The following is a 17473-nucleotide window of genomic DNA, read 5'->3' as shown; positions in this document are numbered from 1 at the left end:
TCCAGTGTGTGCTTTATACTTTCAGTGCATCTCACCTCAGAGCAGACACATTTCAAGTACTCAGTGGCCACAAGTAGCCAGTGGCTACCATATTGGCCAGGACAGATCTTGGGACTCAGGATTCCACAGGAAACAAATCGCATATCTTGCCTTGAGGAAGACTGTAGACTAGCGGGGACGGACAGGACTCAGACGAGTAAGCAGGCAGGCTGTTAGAATTGTGCCAAAATTGAGGTAAAGGCAGCATGTTAGTGGCCTGCAAGAAAATAGCTCCTAACAGGCTCTGAGTGGGCGGGGTCAGAAGGACTCCTTCAGGAAGTGAAGTCTTAGCCGAGCCCAAAGTATGGAAGAATTGAAAGGAGAGAGACACAGGAAAGGGCACAGGAAATGTGCCAAAGACAGAGGAGCACCATCTGCAGAGTTCTGGGAATCAGAGAGAATATGCCAAGCTCTGGGAACTACAAGTCATTCGTTATTGCCGGAAGTCGGAATCCAAGGATGAGCGTAAGAAAAAGCCCTGGAGGTAAACAGGGACCAGATCACAAAAGGCCTTGTGAGCCATCGTGAGGAGGTTGGGCTTCCTCCTGATGGGAGTCCTTAAAGAATTCTGAGTGGGGGTTCTTGGTTGTCCCAGTTTCGAAGTCCGTCTAATCCCAGCCCATCTTTTTTGCTGAGGATGGGAGAACCTGGAGAGGTGAGGTGAGCTGAGCTGCTTTGAGTTCCCAGCTGGCCGAGGGCAGAGCTGAGACCAGAACCCTGATTGTGACCCCTATCCCACAAAATCTTTCCACTGCCCAACCTGCAGGACACAGTTGTGTCTGCGCAGAAATGGAAATGCTGTTGCTCCACACAGGATGTGAGGTAACAGAGCCGACTGTACAAGGCAGTGAGGCAAGAGGGTTGGAGACCAACCCTGGGAGAAGACAAGGGAGATAAATAATAGTCCAGGAGGGGAAATGGGCAGCCAGCTCCAGGTTCTGCTCCCCTGCCTGAGCCCGGGGGCAGGGTAAAGGGAGAGTGTAAATGAGAATAGATCTAATAGCCTGGGCACCTGCTGGCTGGCCCTCCAAGCAGCCTTGGGGAATGGCATGAGTGAGGGTCAACCCTGCCTGGAAATTCAGCAGGTGAGACAGCGAATCTGGAATGTGCTCATGTCTGTTTTAATATAAAAATAGCATTTAAAGTGGACACAGGGAAGCCAAGCTAAGTACCTAGGCTGCGGTATTGATTTTTTTTTGCATTATTTTTTATTGAAGTATGTCAGTTCACAATGTTGTGTCAATTTCTGGTGTACAGCACAATGCTTCAGTCATACATATACATACATATATTCCTTTTCATATTCTTTTCCATTATAGGTTATCACTGGATATTGAATATAGTTCCCTGTGCTATACAGTGTAAACTTGTTGTTTATCTATTTTATATGTGGTAGTTAGTATTAGCAAATCTCAAACTCCCAATTTATCCCTTCCCACCCCCTTCCCCCCTGGGTAACCATTAGTTTGTTTCCTACATCTGTGTAGACTGCGACATTCTTACCCTCAAGATGCCACAGGTATAGAAAGCCACAGGACAAACGTGCATCTTCTAGTTGTGTCCATTTTAAATGCTATTTTTATATTAAAACAAAGGAAGGTACATTCCAGACTTGCTGTCTTACCTGCTGAATTTCTGGGCAGGGTCAGTCCTCACCCCATTTCTTGAGGTGGCCTGGAGTTACAGCCTGTGAGGTGGGAAGAACTTATTAACGGTATCCCTGTTCCTCAGGGTCAAGGAGGTTAAGTGATTCCTCTAACGACACCAGGGAGTTGGTGGAGGAGCCAGGTTTAGGGCTCATGTCTTCTGGCTCCTTGTCCATCAGAGTAGAAATGGGCAAGGACAGCTAATAACCCCACAGGAGGCTGGTTCAAGGCCACGGACATCACCTCACCACCTAGTAGTCCCACCATTATGGCTTACTCCCTTTGGCTGTGGGTGTGTTTATAGCTCTAGGGCCATCCTTTTAAGTGCAACTATGCCCAGGAAGGGTCTAATCTTAAAACATTATCCATTAACAGAGATTCCAGAAGATCAAGAGTGGGACACCAAAAAGGTTGATGACAAGGGACCAAGATGAACAAAACCGGGCTGTGAGGGGGTGGCAGGAAAGCACAAAGGCCAGCTTTGCTCTCTTCAGTTTTTTGGAACCTGCCTGCATTTGTAGAGCAAACACTTCCTGAGCACCTATTGTATACAAGGCACTAGCTACACCGTGTAGGACACACAAAAAAGTATAAGGAATGTCTTCTGCCCTCTCTGTGCTCAAAATTTAGCTGGAAGGGACTTTGTTTTCTACTGCTGCTATTAAACGTTACCACCAAATTGGTTTAAAATAACACACATTCAGTGCCTTTCAGTTCTAGGGCAGGTCTCACTGGGCTGAAATCAAAGGTGCTATCAGAGCTGTGTTCTCTTCTGGAGTCTTCACGTCCTTACCTTTTCCAGCTTGTAGAAGCCTCCTGCATTCCTTGGCTCATGGCCACCTCCCGTCTTTGGCCAGCAGTGTCTTCAGGTTCACATCACTCTGACACTGAGTCTTCACCTCCCTCTTCCACTTTTAAGGACCCTTGTGATGACACTAGGTTCATGTGAATAATCCAGGATCATCTCATCTCAAGGTCATCTGATTATCAACGTTAATTCCATCTGTAATCTTCATTTCCCTTTGCCTTGTAACATAACAGTCACAGTTCCCAGTGATTAGGGCATGGACTTCTTTGATGGGTGTGGGGAACATTATTCTGTCAACCATAGGGAGGCTGAACACTCAGACATAAAATTAATTTTAAGTAAGATAAGAACCGTGCAGATCCTAAGTGCATCAGAGTTCAGGAAGGGAAAGATCACTTCTTGCCGGGATCATCAGGAATGGCTTCCCAGGTCAAGGGGCTGTGCAATGTGCAGAAGGTACCAGAGTACCCTCTGAGATGAAGGGCTTCATCTTCAAGAGCCTTCTCGTCTGCCTAGTGCTAAAGCGTTTTATCCCACAGAAGCAGCAGCAGCAAAAAGCAGCAGGAGTTGAAGAGGCTGAGCTGTGGCTGAGGGCACCTGGGGAAATCACAGGGTCTCTGCCAAGATGAGTTTCTGGGGACAGGTCATGAAGGGGTTGGATGCCCGACCAACAAGGGGAGCTCTGTCCCAGCAGCTCTGAGCAGCCACTGAAGGCTGACTAAATAATGCACCCAGTGATGATGCAGGGAATATGGGGCTGGAGAGTGATGAGGCGAGAAGGGCAGCATTTTCAACAACCTGGATGGAGGTAAAGAGGGAGAGGATGTCGGTGGTGTAGGAGGGCCGGAAAAACGGCACAGACACATGAGAGCGTCTTGCAGGCAGAATGAAGAGATGGGTGGGTTGTGGACAGGTGGGCGAGGACAGTGGCATGGTGCAGGGGACGGGGTCAGGGAGGGAAAGAGGACGTTTTAGGAGCAGGATTCAGGCATGGGTGAGAGCCCAGTCCACTGGCCGAGAAGACACAGGAGTCAGGAGCAGCTGGAGGTACGGAAGGAGCTGATATCTATGATCAGGAGCAATGAGATAAACAGAGGGCATGAGGATGCAACCTTGGGCAACATCCTGTGTCGGGGTCTAGAGGAGGAACAAAGCCACCAAAGGAGATGAAAGCAAGTAAACTCCACGGGTTGCCCCCCGCCGGTGGCTTCCAGCATTATTAAGATACAAGCACCTTATCAGAGGGGCGATGCGGTAAATTGTTACCAACCACAGTGCTTATCAGCAAGTAGTCTATCAGAAAGTCCCAGAGGACCAGGGGGGCTCCAAGAGGCAAGACCAGGTGGGTCAGGAGTGACCAAAGCTCCCAGCCTGGGTCTCTGCCAGGAAAGGAAAGTTCGAGAGAGCATTTCCAGCTCCATTTCTCCACAGGGCCCATGAAAAGCACTGCCCTCACTTGGAGGGGGCTTCTGAGAGGACAGAGAGGGGCTGAAGCCAGCTCTGAGACTCCAGATGCAGAGTCCCTTCCCAGTGTCCCCAGAGAGCCTCCAGGGTGCTGTTTGCAGCATCCTTTAGGCAACCATGTGCATCCACGGTCTCTGGCACGATGTCCCATGTGTAACAGACCTGCCGTGTTTGTTGCTGGCAAGGAGAGATGGAGGGTGAGGACAGAGTATTTCCTGTCCCATTGTTTCTCCACACAAAACTAGGCTATGGTGCAAGCTGACTTACACTATCGTCCTGTTATATAAAACTCAAGAAAGGGAAAATTGATGTGTGGATTCAGAGATCAACACAGAGGTCACCCTTAAGGCCCAGAGGTCGTGACAGGGGTGGCACACAAGGGGGGCTTCTGAGGAGTGAGGGTGCTCTGTTTCTTGGTCTGGGGCTGGTTCCCCGAGGAGGCTTGCCTGGTGAAAATTCATCCAGCTGTGCTCTTAATGGTCTGTGCATTCTTCTGTATGTAAATTATATGGATAGAAGACAGTTTGCTTTTCCAAAATGCTATTGAAGGAGAGGGCCCTGAACTCCTGAGTGGGAGATCAAGACTGCTGACAGGACAAGGGGAAGTGATGCCGAAAGAGAAGAAGAGGTGCACAAAACGAAGCCTGGGCTGTCCTGCAAGGACCACACTGAGCTCTTCTCCAAAGGAGGGAACCTGGTGGATGGAGGACACTGCCAACTGGGCAAACTCAGAAGACATGGTCAGGGCAAGAAGAAGGTTTGGAGTTCACTGCTTGTCATGTGAAGAAGGTACCATGGACTCCAAAGTCAGCAAGATGCTAGGTCTCTTAGCTGGTCAATTTTATATGCCAACTTGGGTAGGTCGTGGTGCCTAGTTGTTTGGTCAAGCACTCATCTAGGTGTTACTGGAAAGATATTTTTTAGATGTGATTAGCATTAAAGTCAACTGACTTTAGGCTTTTGGCTAAGATCATTTGTAGCAACTAGTTGACATGAGGGAAAGTTGATTATTCTCCATAATGTGGGTGGGTCACATCCAATCAGTTGAAGGACTTAAGAGCAAAAACTTGCAGTTTACCCCAAAAGAAGAAATTCTGCCTCTCAACTGAAACACAGAAATTCTGTCTTGAGTTTCCAAACTTCAGACTCAAGATGGCAACCTCCACTCTTACTTGAGTTTCCAGCCTGCCCTCCAGATTTTGGACTTGACAGCCCACAATTGGAGTAAGTCAATTTATATAAATATTAGTTTGTATTGTTCCTATTTATATTGGTTTACCCTATTGGTTCTGTTTCTGTGAAGGTCCCTGATGAATACAGTTTGCAACAGGCTGTTCTCCAGGGTCCTGAAGCCTCTTTCTCAAGCCTGCTCGGAGGGCAGACAAGATGGGAGCAGCACTTCCATGTAGGGGACTGCCGCCTAAAGTGAGGGTCTCTTTTCTAAGGGACAGGAAATCCACGGCCAGTCCAAGGGTCTAAATGCCGGCTTTGCCTTTTGACTCTGAATTCAGGCAATGTCACAGGCATGTTCTGTTAGCACGGAAAAAGAGGAAGTTCAGGGAGATGAAAATATTGCGAGAAACTTGCATGTTTCCAGTTATTCCTGCTGGGGCTAATTATGTGACTTTCAGAGGGTCCCCAGAAACTCCAAATAAATAGCTGCATCCTTGCGGGGATATCCAAGCCCACCTAAACTCTGACCCAGTTAGACACAGTGGAGGAACTGAGTGAAACAAACACAACGTTGTAGGGCTTTAATCTTCTCCAAACCCTGAAATATTGTGGAGATGTTTTATCTTCCATTGCACACGGAGGAGATTAAAAAGCCATGATAAATGGCGTACTCTCCGGGAGGGAATGCCCTATATAGGGCAATACATAATTTCCTGCTTCTGGTACCGTTCGGGATAATTGTCCTAGTAACGTGAAAACGGGAGGGATATTAATTTAAGATTAAAGCACAATTATAAGCCCTGTCATACTGTTAATTTCTTTCAAATGTTCCTCTGAATAATTCCACCTTTGCAAGATGGAATAAGCACACAATTAAAAACTGCATTAAATAAATGAATAACTAATTAATGAATGAAAAGAACTCTGAAAATAAAATGGGCCATACAAATTCTAAACAATCGTTTTAACAGTAGGCCAGATCTTAAGCCTTCAGATCTTTGAAGGACTAGCACTTGGGTGCGGACAGATAACATCTCCCTCTAGATTTAGCTCTCAAATAGCTGTGTTCTTTGGTCACATGCTGCCCAGGGATAGATTTAGACCCAAGGCCCTGTAAGCAACCGGGCGGGGCGGCGTAAATGAGCAACCTCAATACTTTTCCAGTCTTAACACCATTGCCTCCTCCGTAATGCCTGAAATTCTCCACTTTCCTTTGTCCTCCAATTCTACCAAGGCCATTCTGCCACTGATTAGGAATTCCATTACAAAATGCAAATATTCCTGGAAAGTTTAGAGGTGGATCATTCCTTAGCACATTACTAGGAATCAATTTAATGAGATTGTTCTCCTCTCAACCCCGAACTGAAGCCAGCTTCTTGCGGAGTCGGATGAGGGAGAGGAGTGATCATTCTGCAACAAAGGATAAGAGTAGGTTGAGAAAGGTAGACGGGCCCAGGACCGGAGCATTCTGGAGCCCAGGGAAGGCGAGAGAAGACTCCATGGTGAGCCTCCATTGCGTGGCCACAAGGGAGCTATGACTTTCAGGATGAGCTGTATGGATGAGGAAGAAAGGGAGGGTGCTATTGTTCGAGCTCCTTTTCCACATACCAAATGAAGGTCTCCATGATCACATGCATTTTACCAGTGGAGGAAATTGAGACTCTGAAAAATTTGTTAATAACACAAGACCACACAGTCATGTGGTAAATGGGAGAGAAGAATGAGAGTCTTTGTCCATCTGACTCCAAAATCCACACTCTTTCAACCACCCCACACTTCCTCACAGCATCTTAGAAGTTAGATCTGATCGTCCCCATTTTTCAAATGAGCAGATCAAGGCTATTAGAGACTAAAGAAGAGTTGGAGCAATCAGTAGTTTCAGGTCTGAAAACGTCAGGCCTGGGCAGTAACTGCAAATTCTCTAGCTTGGCATCCTGAGGGTTGGAATGGCAGAAGATGAGGTTGAAATGTTGCAGGTGAGATTATAGGAATCAGGAAAAATCACTCATGCTGCCCACAGATTTGAGTCAAACTCCAATCTTCACTTCCCAGCTCCAACAGGATGTTCTGACCTTAAACTAAGTCAAGGTGCCAAACCTGGGAAAGAGTCCAAGTTACACCTGAAAGCATTGTTTTCACTTCAAACAATTTTGTTCTAACGGCCATTGATAAGAGCGGCAATTAACAGCTCTGCTATCATTGCCGAATTACCAACATAAAACCCTGCGGTTACTAGAATTATCACTTAAGTCTGGAAGAGGATTGTGAGATAACCCTTCTCACCAGGTACCAGGAAGAATGATGACACTGAGCTTGGGAAAAGGCCCCTAACATGTACCCAAGGAACATTCTCGTAAGTGCAGACGTCACAGAGTCCAGAACCGCCGGGGACCCCAGCCTCTGTGGCTCTCTGCTGGACTTGCAGGCATGTGTGGGAAGGCCTCACAGGCTAGGAGCTGAGACAGGAGGGAAGGGGACAGGGCACAACCATTAAAAGAATGACACAGCGACTGAGGATAGGACATAAATGGGTTAGAACCCGACTAGGCCCAAAATGGCAGAAAATTCAACTCCCACTAGACCTTGAGGCCCAAGATAGTGGGAGATTTGACTTCCACAGACCTTGAGCTTCGTTATATGCTCATTGTAATATATTAGCATGGTGAATGGCACAGGTGCCACAGTTCTGAGGCTGACCATAAAAGGCCAAAAAGTGGGCGGTGGCCCAATTCCTGGAAATCCCTGCCCCTTCCCCAAAGTAGTGGGAATAATCCTCTCACTTGTTATCATGTGAAATCACCTGGCCCATAAAAACCAACCACCCCCACAACTCATGGCCGACCTTACTTTCTTAGATGACCCCAACCTCTTGCCCCACATTTTCTTGCAACAGAGCCTGCTGGTAGCTTGGCCTGAGTGCCCTGTCCCCTCCTCCCCAACCTCAAGACAAGTCTCAACAGGGGCCCTGCCTGGGTCAGATCTGCTTCTCTCCTTCAGGTATGTTCAACCGGCCCCCACAGTTCATAAAAAGGTTTCCTATTTGAAGTGAGTGGAGGAAATTGACCACTGATTCCATCATCACACACCCCTCAACCGCCACCATCCAGCTGCTGTATTACTTTGGAGAATGGATGGCATCTACCCAGACTCCAGTTCATGAGGGGAGGTTCCTCATTCATGAAATGGGTTAAAGAAGCTAACTTTAGAAACAGTGCTTAGCACCTTCTGCCAGAGCTTAAAACACTTCAAGGGCAGCATCTAATTAATCTTCACCAAGTTCCCAAGAGGAAGAGGGGGGGAAAAAAGCTTTTATTATCCTCTTTTAGCAGCTGAGAAAATATGGAGAATCAGCACATTTTCCATTCACAGAGCAGATCTGGGCTCCAATTACAGGGCTGCTACCTCCGCCAGCCAAACGCTGCCCATCACACCACCCTCCCCCACTTGGAAGCTGCAGAAGAGGAAGGGACACAAAGCAGAAATGTAAAGACCCCTCCAGCTGTGATGGGAGAAGGCGTCAAAGACATCCCGTACAGTGCAGCTCTCGTGACTCCATGTTCCTGCTCTGTCCTTGGAAGCACCAGTGTGCTTTCTTTGAGATGTAACAAGCTTTCACACTGAAAGATTCTTTTTCATCTCTCTGGGAAGTTGGGATACCTGGAGACCGTGTCTTGAAATACACATACTGACATCCAATTACACAGCCCTGTTTCCGTGGTGTATGTAACTCCCTCTGTCAGATCACTTTCCGGTCCCTGCTATGATCTACTCATACCTTCTTCCTTCTCCCTGGGGTGTCTTTCTCCCTCCTGGGGCTTCTCAGCAGCTGGCTGCCCCCAGGGAGAAATGACTGAGTGTGGGAGGAGGCAGAAGGGGAGAGAGCATCAGACTTTCCCTGGCTTCTGAGGAGAGCAAGGGAAAATCTGGAAGGTGGTGGGGAGAGAGTCCCAGGACAGTGATTACACTGGGAAAGTTGCTCTCTGGAGACACCTGTCCCACTGTCTCTGTCTCTTCTGTGTACTTCAAGTTGCTCCCTGCACATCCCTCAGAGGACATGCCAGACGCTTCTTGAGTCCATACTTCCTGTGCTCCACGTTCTAGATTTGACAGGTCCAATAACTCATACCAGCGTGGTTACAAGCATTGGTGGCTTTAAGTGATGGTTCAACCAGGGACAATTTCATCTGGGCCTCTGGAAACAGAATACCCTAACCTGGAGATTCTTGATCTGGATTTCAGGAATTTATAAACCCCCCGAAATCACAGGCAAAAATTGTATATACATTGAATATAGCTGTTGTTCTGGACAAAGGGTCCACACTTTTCATCTGATTCTCATAGATTCTATTCCTCAACAGTATTAAAATTATATCTCCAAAGAAAGGACTCCAAGGAGAAACTTTCCAACACCCTAACCCAAAAATTGAGGAAGAGATGAAGATTGCTCTCTCTGTCTTTATAAGCTCATTTAATTCTCATGGGAACCCTGTAAGGAGCTACTATTACTGACCCTATTTTACAGATGATAAAATTGAGGCACCAAGAATCTCAGCAAGGATGAGGCAAGCCCGGCTTTGAAATCAGGCAGCTTGGCGGTGGAGTCCGTACTCTCCATGCAACACCATGCATCTGGCAGCCTGGCTCCTCCTGGGGGCTGCTCATCACTCACACAACATTGAACCATTCACCTCTGGGGCTGCAAGACCGAACTCTACATCCTGACTGCACTGGGAGAGACGATGGTTTTGGCAAATCTCTTCCCGGAGGCTATACACTTGAAGTGATCTATTATAAGCGAGTGCTTTGTAAGCTGCACGGGGCTATACAAATGTGAATTAGGATGACAGCCATGGTCTATGCTTTGCCTGATAAGGTGTAATAAAAAAAAAAAATCATGCCAAGGGCTGCAGGATATTTCTGCTTGAACCCATCTGCTCTCCACTTTCTTTGCTGTTGACCACATTCTGCACTTACCAGCCACTCCTCACAAAGTTAATTCAAATGCACAAAATCTGGCTTCCCTGTTTAGAAGGACTGGAAACATAAAACTCCCACAACTAGAACATCTGGCCTCACAGCAGCACAGATGTGTGTGCCACACATTTAATGTGTTTTTTTTTTCCAGTGCTCAGCACCGAGTGGGTGCTCAAATATTTTGTCAATGTCAGTGGTGACATTATAAGAAGGTGCATTTTTCTTAATAGTTTCATTTTTCCACTTAGTTTCAAATTTCAAAATTTCTCATATGATCCACAAAGATAGGATTTAACAGCAATTATTCAATTAAAAATCCTCTGTATCTAATTGACATTCTTCTACACAAGATTTCAAAGCTTCATAGACATGGAAAATATAACTTCAATCCAATCTAAGATCTTATTTTCCAGAGTTAAAAGCAAAACAGATAACAAAAATCAGGCTGCAAAAATTTCAGACTGCAAGAACAAACTGAATTAGGCTGGCTTCTCACATTAGTATTAAATCTATTTTAGGATGGCTTTCAGCAGAGTTTTCAGTCTTTCATTCAATCAACAAACACTTACTGTGCCAGGCATCATCCTAGACAAAACCATCAGATTCCAGCCCTTGCAGAGCTTACATTCAAATGGGAAGTCAGAAAAGAAACAAAACATATAATAAATAAGTAAATTCAATAGCATTTCAAGAAGTAATAAGTGCTCGGGGAAAAGCAGAGATGAATCTGGGGGCTTAGGGGTCCTTGAGGGGTTTGGAGGGGTTACAGCATGAATAGGGTGGGCGTCAACTGAGAAGATGAGAGTGGGCAAAACCGTGAAGTTGGCAAGAGAACGAGCCATGTGGATATTTGGAAGAAGAGTGATTCGGGCAGAAGCCTCAAGGCAGAAACACACCTGCGGCCTTCAAGAAACAGCAAGGCTGCAGCAGACAGAGCTGGGTGGTAGGGAATGAGGTCGCAGAGTAGGGGTGGTGACAGAGGGCCTGGCTGTGTAGGTCTTTGTAGGCCACTGTAATGGCTTTTGCTGTATTCTGTGTGCTCTGGAGAGCCACCGGCAGATTGGAGCAGAGAGAAGGCAGGGTCTGACTTCTTTTCTAAAGGCATCCCCCTTCGGCTGCTGTGTTAAGACCAGATTGTAAATGTGTGTGTGGGGACTAGGAAGGAGAACCTGAAGTAGGAGCAGGAAGACCAGCTAGGATGCCATTAAAGTGACCCCGGCAAAGAGAGGAAAGTGGCTGAACTAGCGAGGCAGCCGTGGAGATGGTGAAAAGCGCCCAGATTCTATTTTGGAAGTAGAGCCCCTGGGATTTCCTAATGGATTCAATATGGAATACAAAAAAAAAAAAAAAAGGAGGAGGGGTCGAGATGACTGAGTGTTTTGCCCTGAGAATTTTATTATTAAAAAAAACAGTTTCTCAGTTCTTTACGAAGAAGTAAAGAGGTCAGTGGGAGGCAGGGATCACCTTGGCTTGTCATGTTACATACCCACAGTCCAGTGGTCCAGGGATGGTAGCCAAGGACGTCCTTCTCTGCCCAGTGCCCCACCCCAGAGAAGGTGCTGTGGGGTCTTTACTCCCTCTGTGCCTCCCCTCCCTCCCCACAACAGACCCAGAGCAAGAACCCCCTCGACTTAAAGGGTGTCACACATGTCTAGATTCAGTTTTTCTTTTCTTTGATGGTGACCTTTGTCCTGATCTTCATTCTTCAAGCCTCCAAAAGAGCTCAGAGTCCTGATCTTGTGGGAATCATGAAAAAATGCCCCGCTTGAAATTTTTAAAGAGGCTGATTCAATTTCCCTCCAACTTTCAACTCTGTAGGCAGAGTGGGTTAAACACAAATTTCACGGATTAAGGAAATCACCTAGATTTTCTGCCTATTTCTGCCTATTTCTGAAAAGGTGGAATATCCGTTACAATCTAACCCAGGTCCAGAAGTTCATATTTGCTCTTTTTACAGAAGGCACCTCATTAAATCACTGTCTAGTCCATAACTGGCTTTATTGGGACATAAATTCATTCCACTAAACCAATAAATGTTAATTCTTCACCCAGGAGATTCGAGCCAGTCTGGTTTTATCCCGTTCAAGCTCCTGAGGCCTCCATCAATTACTCATGTTTGGGTTTATATGTCATGATGGAATCACTTTAGCTAGAACTAACGGGAAGTGAAGGGACAATAAAGCTAAGCCTCATTCCAAAGAGAATGCACAGAAGAGGGCATTCACCTGAACCCCATTATTCTTTTCTATAAATTAAAATATCCTGGCATTGTGCAGCAACAATCCATTATATTTAGGTCCTCCATGAAAGCTGCGGCAGGCGAGTGCTGGGTACTAATGAAGGCAGCTGGAGGGTCTGGGCTCAGGAGGTTTGGGCTTCAGGCTCACTTTGCAATAACGAAGTGGGTGACTTTCAGCCTATTGCTAATGTCACGGAAACTCAGTTTCCTCATCTGCAAACCGAGTACCATATTGGTCTCAGGGACTGGGGGAGAAGTTCACGAGAAGAGTGAGGGGGTGGGGATGGCAGAAGGAAAGCCTCTGTCTCAGAGAGCAGTGCTCTCTCTCTGTTTCTCCATGATTAACCCCAAGTTGCCCAGCCGCCTTCCACTGTGGTCTTACCAGTAGCTTTCACCTCTTTGAGTTCAGTTTCCCCATTTGAAATATAGAGCTGATGCCAGCCCTCCATTCCCCTTCACAAGGTACACGATACGGATCATCTCCGTAAAGTTCTCAGCATCTGATGGGAAATGGGGACACTTTTAGAAGAATGTACCACCACCGAAGCAGGATTCCATTTTTAAAAACAAAGGCATTAACTCTCCAGCCAAATGTTCTTTCCTATGATGGAAGGTTTCTCTTTAAAGCCGTCAGCTGTTTTTTTCCCCCTCAGATAGAAAATGTCTTCCTCTCTCAGAACCATATATAACTTCAGAAGCAAGGAGGGGGGAAAAGGCAGAGTTGGCAAAAAGTAGAGGTGAATTGAATGCCTGTACATCCCATTCAGGATAAACTGCCCTTGGTGTAAAACAGTCAGTAACGTTTTACAAGGAAAAAGTGTAGATAAATGACTGCAGTCCCACGACAGTGCTCCTGATGGCTTTTTATAAACCATGCATGCAGCCTGGATGCCTCTGTGCCCGCTCCCCCAACTCCAGAGAGACATCATGAGCAGGGCTGCAAGCCAGCCAGGCCAACTGCGCCAGCCAGCTCCGGCCAGACCTCGCTCCATCTGCAGGCCAGAGAGCCTCGTGTTAGCACCAGCTCCTTCCTGGGGCTGGAGCAGGTCCTACTACTAGACTTAGACCTGGAAAGGTAGAGAGCCTTCATGCCAGCCCCCGTGCTGAGCTTGGAACAAAGGAGGAGCTGCAGGGTGAGACAGGACAGGCACAGGCTTTGGAGTCACATTTGGGAAGCCAGTCCTGCCATTTACAAACAGCGTGACCTTGAACCATTTCTTCCTTCTCTAAAACAGGGATTTACAAAACCTACTGTGTAAGCTGATGAGAGGATAATGTGCTATGACATTGTGAATGCACTTCACCCAGAGTTGGTTTGCATATCATATATTTTTATTCTCTCCTCTAGTTACTGGGGTGAACTCAGTCCTCACCAGGATGCTGCCGAGTAAGGAGAAATTTATAAATAGGGAAACTGAGGCATGCTGTGACTTGCTCAAACACACATGTCTATCTCCAACTCCACGCTCATCCACTGAGCGGAGTTCAGCCTCTTTATCTAACAAAGAAATTGAGATTCAGAGAATGAATGGGTTAAATGACTTTCCCAAGTCTCCCTGCAAACCCAGCTCAGAGCGCCTTGTTTCCAGCTGACCGTACTTTGCGTCAGCCTAGAGCCCCAGACATCACCTCCATCTCACAGATCAAGAAACTGAAGCCCAAGGAAGACAACGACATGTTTAAGGCCATCCTCCAAATCTTGGCAGAAGACCTTGAGATCTTTCAGAGTACTCTGTGTCTTGGTGACCTAGGAGATCACCGCCTGAAGTTTTTAATGGATTCCCTGAGTGCCCGCTATGCACCAGACACAGTCCCTGCTCTCAAAGGGTTATTGGCCAAGTGGGAGAAGAAATTCACAGGTAAGTTCACCCGAGTGGCAGGCACTACCACACAGGTAAGCTTGGGGTTGGAAAGGAGAATGTAGGAAAGACACCCACTCCAACCTTGGGGCATCAAGATCGGCTTCCTCAAGGAGTTAGATGTAAGCTAAGGCCGAATAGAAGCTAGTCAAACAAAATGAAGGGGGGGGGGGAGTGTCCAGGAAGTGGAAGCAAGGTGTCAGTTGCCAGAAGTTTAGAAAGTCTGACCTATTAAGGTAATTGGAGCACGAGGGGAAAACAAAGACAAGGCTTGAATGGTAAGCCAGCTAGCTAAGGCCTTGCAAACTGCTTAATGAGCTTGAACTTGATACTGTAAAAGGTGGTTGTTGCTCGTTATACAATGAACTCTTGGGCACACCTGTGACTGGCATGGCATGACCTACATCACCAAGTGGCAGCAAGGTCTTTAGTAGAATATACTTTTGGTTTCCATCAAGCCCAAATTCCCATGAATAGCAAAGAGGATGAAAAAAAAAAAAAATCAAACTACTGCATAATGTATCTTGACTTTCGTAAAACATTTCAATAGTCTTTCTTGATTTCCCTGTGAACAAGATGAAGAAGCTCAGCAAGAAAAATAGTCCTGCTCTGTGGATGAATGGCTGGCTGGACATTTTAATTCAAAGAGCTGCTTAAAGGGCTGGTGTCTCACTCAAGAGAAATCTCTAGTAACATGTGCAAAACTCTCTGTCTCTCTGAGCTCTGTCTGATGAGCAGGTTCCAAGGCTTTGAGGAAGAGATGGAGGCTTGTTTATCAAAAGTGAAGATGAATCCAAGAGGAAAACCTAGTACTTCAGGAAAAAAACTATCTTCAAAATACCAATAAGGTCGTATAAGTACAATTAAATGTAGCTGAGACAAATGTAAAATCCTGCGCGTCTCCAAGATTTATTGCCATGAGGAAGAATTTGATAGGGGTTTGTGTGGGCAAAATAAAAGTATTTTTGTTAACTGCATGACATGATTGCTGAACAACAAAAACTGCAATTCTTTATTGGAAGGAGGAATGAATGTTCACAAATAAATAAAACCTGGCTCACATTTCCAGGCTGGTAAGGTCTGGGGAGGTGGAGGTGGTCCCTGTAAGAGTCATGAACAATATTTCTCTGAGTCACTGAGTCATCCCTGCCCACCTCCTTATACACTCTTATATACAGCACCCCTGGAAACCTCCTCCTCGTTCCCAGTAATGACGGGAGGACGTGATACAGGAGGCTGCTTTGACATCTCCTACATCTTCACGGTTCATCTTGTTAACATGGCTGACAGGGCCGCTCTGGCTATTGCATTCAGCATCTTAGGAAAACTATTAGTCCAGCTCTTTCTAACTCCTAACACCCTCCCATGATGTCCTTTCCTGAGAGTCCATTATCCCACCAAATGGTGCTCATCTACATTTTTTTACATTGGGGTGGGCCTCTTCCTATGGCCTCTTGATCCCACATGTAAATAAACCAAATGGATCTGCCAGCCCAGCCCTCCAGACATGCTGGACCAGTCTGAACGCTCCATCCTAGGGACTTGCCCTGCACCCATGGCCTCTCTGCAGAAAGACTCTGCCCAGATCCAAAGAGGTCGTAACCCAGCTGTACTTTGTGATGATCAACCCCTGTTCTCTGGATGAGTGGTGAAGGTCCTAGAGAATGTATGTTTGGAGAAATGGCTGAAGGACTCCGACTCTTTGTCTTGGAGAAGGATCAGTATAGATATGATATTTGTCTTCCAACATCTAAATGGTCCTCTCATAGGCAAAAAGTAACAAACATATTCTGTGCCACTCCAACACCAGGAACTAAGTCTGAAACGTGTAAGATGCATTAATACATATTTTGATTCATGGTAAGGCAGAGCTTCGTAACAACTAAAGCCATCCATAAATGAAACAAGCTGCCTAGAAAAGTAATGATTTCCCAGGCACTGGAGTTGTTCCCAGCATATTTCTGAAGGCCATGGGGCAGGAGTGTTGCAGAAAGCACTCCTGCTTTGGCGGAAAGTTGGACAAGATATTGGGTTCTTCTTAAATGTATAGTTCTGTGAGTTGCTGGATCTTTGCTTAGATGGCTAGGATGCTCTGTGACTCCTATATAAGTTCGTGGATCCCTGAATATCAAAGGACAGAGAAGAGAAGACAGGGGACTTGAGTTGTTATCGAGGCTGTCCCGATTTTATTACATGAAATGGATGAGACTCTGGAAATTACATGATTTCCCTAGATAAACTATTCTAGCTTATATCCCTTAACAGAAAGCTTTCCCTTTTCTCCCTTCTAAATCTCTAGACCTAACTCTTAAGGTGATTCCTTCTGGCTTGATGCTCAGTGAATATGAGGAACAAACAATCATAGCCCTCAATATACGAACTCATATAACTAAGAGTGTATTGCGTAAGGCTTCTCTTCACCATGCTGAGAAATTCCAGTTCATTTCCTGCTCTTAAGTGTTCTTTCTAACGATCATTTCCCCAAACTCCTCTAAAAGGTCTCTAAAACCGAGTACAAAACTTATAATGACTCCCTGTTTTCTGTAACAGTTTCCCAAAATGTGTTCGATGGAACATTAGTTAGTAGGTTGTTTTTGAATGACCCTATTACCAAATGAATTTGAAACATCCCAGACTAAGGGAAGTTAATCAGACTCTTCAGAGAATTTCAAGATGCATCATGAATCTCCTAGACCAGGATACAGTGTGTAACGTCTATCGGACTTATCAACACAGGGTTCTCTTTCAGAGCATCTCAAAGGCGTCATTTTCTGCAGAAGAAAGTTTGGGAAGTGCTCCTCTGGATAACGATGTCTAAAGCTCATACCCACCCCACAGAGCTCTCCATACAGAGGCCGTCTTCTAGCCATGTGACCAAGCCTCCCTCTCCTTCCCCACCAGAAACCTCCTCTCACTGCCCCATCTTCCCTCTACACTTTGGTGCACCCTCCCCTCCTCTCCAAGTCAGAACTTATCCAGACTTCAGTCCTAGCTTGAACTGAAATGGTGTCAAGTAATGATTATGAGAGATGGAACTGACCAAAATCTCAACCAAGGCAACCCCTCCAAGAGACAGATGAGACAACTAAGAGTGGAAAGGTGGGCTTGCCCGAGTCACACAGCAGGACACTGAAGGTAGGACTGGAGTTTGCATTTAGTTGAGTCTTCTTTACGCCGCACACAAGTGGGCCACTCTGCAGGTCAGGAGCATCCTAAGAAAATGTATTCCTGGGGCTCACTCCAACTCTCCTGAATAAGACCCTCTTGAGAG

Source organism: Camelus bactrianus, chromosome 14, assembly GCF_048773025.1.
Source record: "Camelus bactrianus isolate YW-2024 breed Bactrian camel chromosome 14, ASM4877302v1, whole genome shotgun sequence".
Classification (NCBI taxonomy): Eukaryota; Metazoa; Chordata; class Mammalia; order Artiodactyla; family Camelidae; genus Camelus; species Camelus bactrianus.
The sequence above is the reverse complement of the archived record's forward strand: the minus strand, read 5'-3'. Positions refer to the sequence as shown.